We start from the raw sequence: 4641 nt of genomic DNA on the forward strand, positions 1-4641 counted from the left end.
TTATAGTTTCTTCTCAGTGCACTAATAACGTTGGCAGGTTTAAATGTCGGTCCCTAGATGACAAAAGTGGCTTCTATACAACACACACAGACTTACACATACACATCATCTTGATATCTGCTTTCCACTTGTAATTCTAGACTGAATTCTTCCTGCCATTTACCAACACTGAGGCCACATTATCCAACTCCTTTTCTCTGTTGGCTGGTTTGGGTTCAAGGGGCAGGGAAAAATTTTAGTGTTCTTATGACCTAAGAAGAAATAATTTTTGTGTTTATTTTCTGATATGTTGAGGCTCATGTATGATTACTTCTCTCCAACTATGTGATCTGCAGGACTAGTACTGTGATTGGGGGAAACAGAGAATACCTGATGCCTAATTTGTTTCCCCGACCTACTAACTGATGCTTGAGAGTCTACTCTCATCCCTTTAGTTCAGAGACTCATCCTTTTAGCTTAAATCTATCTTTCCCATTGAAATTCAAAGACTTTGAGATCTTAGTGATTTTTACCTCAGCCTGTATGATATAAAAGCAAGTTTTGATGGTGTGGAGGAGGGAGGAGAGCTTGAGGGCATAGGCAGAGGGTATTAGGTAACAGAGGGGATAGAGTTATAAGTAGACTCAAAGGGGAAAGGAACTCAGAAAGTGGAGCTTGATGCAACCTAAGCAGGCATTACAGTTTGCCTGAGATCTAGCCTAAGTAGTTAGAAAAGAAGATCTGAAGGTGACTGTTATTCCTATATAAAAGTTTGCCTGACGTCTGGGGTCTTAAAAGCTAGCAAGCAGCCATCTAAGATGCATCAATTGGTCCCAACCCACGTGCAGCAAAGGAGAATGAAGAACACCAAAGACAAGGAAAATACAAGCCCAAGAGACAGAAAGGGCCACATAAACTGGAGACTGCATCAGCCTGAGACCAGAAGAACTAGATGGTGCCTGGCTACCGCCAATGACCGCCCTGACAGGGAACGCAACAGAGAGTCCCTGATGGAGCAGGAGAAGGGTGGGGTGCAGAACTCAAATTCTAGTAAAAAGACCAGACTTAATGGTCTGACTGAGACTGGAGGAACCCCAGAAGACACGGCCCCCAGACTCTCCGTTAACCCAGAACTAAAACCATTCCCAAGGCCAACTCTTCCAACAAAGATTAGACTGGATAATAAGACATGAAATGATACTCGTGGAGACAGTGCTTCTTAGCTCTAGTAGATACATGAGACTAAATGGGCAGCTCCTGTCCGGAGGCGAGATAAGAAGGCAGAGAGGGTCAGGAGCTGCTTCAATGGATACCGGAAAGCCGGGGTGGAAAGGAGGAGTGTGCTGTCACAGTACAGGGAGAGCAGCTAGGGTCACATAACAATGTGTGTATAAATTTTCATATGAGAGACTAACTTGAGCCATAAACTTTCACTTAAAGCACAATTTAAAAAAAAAAAAGTGTAACCTATGAGTGCTTTGTAATCCTGCGTATTACAGAATATGTAATATGATTTACACAGTGCAGGGAACACAGAGATTTCCACAGTTCTCAGTCATGCACTATTTTGTAGCCTGCATACTTTGAGCATCAGAAACCAGATTGCAGGAATCGGGTTCATCTTATTTTAAATGTCTCACTTCCCAAACTTGAAACAATTAAAAAAAAAAAACAAAAAACAAAAGCAGCAACAACAAAAAACTAAGCTCTTTAAAAAGACTGTAAAATTATTCATTAAAAAAAAACAATATTTACTATTTCGATACAGTAAGCACAATTTATTGACTGTTTCTTCTAAGTATATATTTGTGTATTCCATACTCTAAAATTTCTGTTTGGTATAATTACAATATGATTCTGGCATCAACCATGAAAACATTTCCTACAATGTTACTGAAATCCTTCAGTACAAAAACATGTCTCTGCTTTTGGTCATTGTTTCTGTATTAGTGGTGTTTTCATTTCCCAGCAGAATAGTTTTCATTCTCAAACATCCTGGTAAACTAATGGGCTACTTCCTTAAATTCTGGATGAAATGAACAGAATTCTCCATTTTTATTTATAATTTCTGAGAATTTCAACTCAGAGTGCAAAGCCTTCATCAAAGATCTCTGTAGCTTGCACCCATGCTAAGCCTATTGTTTCTAAGGTCAGTATAACGTTCCTGGATTTAAATATCTGTGGCTCTCCTGTCATGTGTTCTCTGTTAAAGGCTTTCTTTTCTTTAAGATTCATGAGTAGAAGTAGTATTTTAATGGGAAGATAATATTTCCCCCAGTACTTAGCAATCAATACATCCAGGGTTGCAGAGTACAAAACCTGGCCCAGCATCAACTGCTGGGGTTGAAAACCACCGTTCACTTCCTCGCAGTTTAAATGTTTGTATCAATTTCTCTTTGTGTTAAAAATGACATGTAGAACCCATTGTGGGTGTGGCCCATGATTCTGTTTCTTTGACTCCTGATCTTAGGACTTGTTGTTTCCAACATCTTTATAAATACATCACTTACCAATCGCTGGGGGGCCAGATTTGTTAGTTGTTGTTGGTTCCCAGCAGTTCAACTTCAGGGGGCATCTCTTGAAGCTATTTATTATGTCTTTACAGTGTTTCTCCTCTTTCCTCTGCAGCCCTGGGTCCTGCTGCCTATTTAAACTGAGCATTTGTAAATGGTTCTCTGGATTTGTTTTGCTGGTGAGCTGAATGTTTTCCAAGATTTTGTTGTTGATCTTGTCTGTTTAAGGATGACCTTTTGGTGATGTAATAAAACTTCCCAAGAAAAGGAAAACAGATGTGCTCATCTATCCCTCTTCTAAAGACTGCAAAAAGCTAGTTGTTTACCAAAGAATGTGTTGATATAAAGGGCTGCAGCATATTCTGTCTGCACCTGCGTGTTTCCAGCTTCCAGAGAACAAATATCAGCTACGCAACATATAATCAAACACAGAGAAAAGCCAAAGATATGCCAGTGCGAAATTGTGAACGAAATTATCCTGCCTAATACATGAACAATATTAATGAACAGATATGCTGCTTCTAATGCTTGCCTAAAGACAGTGGTCAAACCACAAATTCAGTAAAACAACCAATGAGAAAAAAGAGTGATACAATTGATGGACATGGACTTCAAAAGAATTAGACTTGAAAACGGGCGTGGAGGTCTCATTTTATAGCTGAAGAATGTGATGTCAGCAGTGGTTAAGTGACTTGTCCAAGCCAGAGATAGAACAAGAATCCGAGTTAGGGCTTTCTGCCCCCGCCCCATCGAGGACCCTGTGCTGATTCTTCGACTGAAATTTTTGGATGCTTGTACATCCCATTAACAGAGCCCACATGCACCAAATCTGTTTCCATTGTTATTAAAAGAAACAAATCCGTGCTTTTTCTCAAGAGTTTACTGGTATTGTAGTATAAAATCAGCCATTCTGTCAATGTAGTACAAAAAATAGTCAATCTAGTAGTCCCAAAGAACAGTGCTTTGTAAGTTTGTTTTTTTTAAACTGGAAATGAGAATTAGATAATGTTTGTGTATTTATTGAAAAGATAACAATACAATTTTTGAGAGTTTTTGACTATCTATATTGTGATAACAAGAAAGTTGTTGTTGTTAGGTACTTTCGAGTCGGTTCCAACTCATAGCGACCCTACTTACAACAGAAGGAAACACTTCTTGGTCCTGCACCATCCTCACAATCGTTGTTATGCTTGAACCCACTGTTGTAGCCACTGTGTCAATCCATCTCATTCAAAGTCTTCCTCTTTTTTGCTGACCCTCTACACTACCAAGCATGATGTCCTTCTCCAGGGACTTATCCCTCCTAATAACATGTCCAAAGTATGTGAGACGCAGTCTCGCCATCCTTGGTTCTAAGGAGCATTCTGGCTGTACTTCTTAAGATGGATTTGTTCGTTCTTTTGGCACTCCATGGTATAGACAACATTCTTCACCAACTCTGTAATTCAAAGGCGTCAATTCTTCTTCGGTCTTCCTTATTCATTGTCCAGCTTTTGCATGCATATGAGACGACTGAAAACACCATGGCAGAACCCTTGTAATTAATCAAATATATTTTTAGTATTCTCTACATTTTTAGTATCTCTACAATTTTAAAGATAATTAATGGGACAGCACAGAGGTGTCACTATGCATTTTTTAGCTAACCCTGATAGTCTTTTTTAAGTGACCTAAATTGTGTAAGACTAAAAGTACCATTGTTTTATATATTCCATGGAAAGTGGTTCATGTTAGCTATGAAATAATGCTGTGCCAATCTCATAGAACAATTCTTAGGTTAAAAACTCGTTTTCCCAATAATTTTTGGCCTTTTCACAAAGATTTATTTAAAATAGTCTGCCTTTTTAAGATTTCCATCACCTTTCTCCATTGTTTGCATACATGCTCCTGGTAAGGTTGTAAGGTTGCCTGATCCTGTTGCTAAGCAACCTTGCAGTCTTGTTGGGATATGATAGTGAACTATTAATTATTTTCAATATGCCCATTTGTATATGGTCCTTTTAAGAATACCCTGGTACTTCTGTCTAAGAGGCTGTACAGGGTTCTTCATTTCAAACCATCATTCTGTAGGAATGTAAATGATAAACTGGTGTTTTTCAGAAGAGTTGGAGGAAGGCCAGCAGTGCACCAGAGAAGCCCTAGGTCTTCC

Source organism: Trichechus manatus, unplaced genomic scaffold (genome assembly GCF_000243295.1).
Source record: "Trichechus manatus latirostris isolate Lorelei unplaced genomic scaffold, TriManLat1.0 scaffold00152, whole genome shotgun sequence".
NCBI classification, from domain to species: Eukaryota; Metazoa; Chordata; class Mammalia; order Sirenia; family Trichechidae; genus Trichechus; species Trichechus manatus.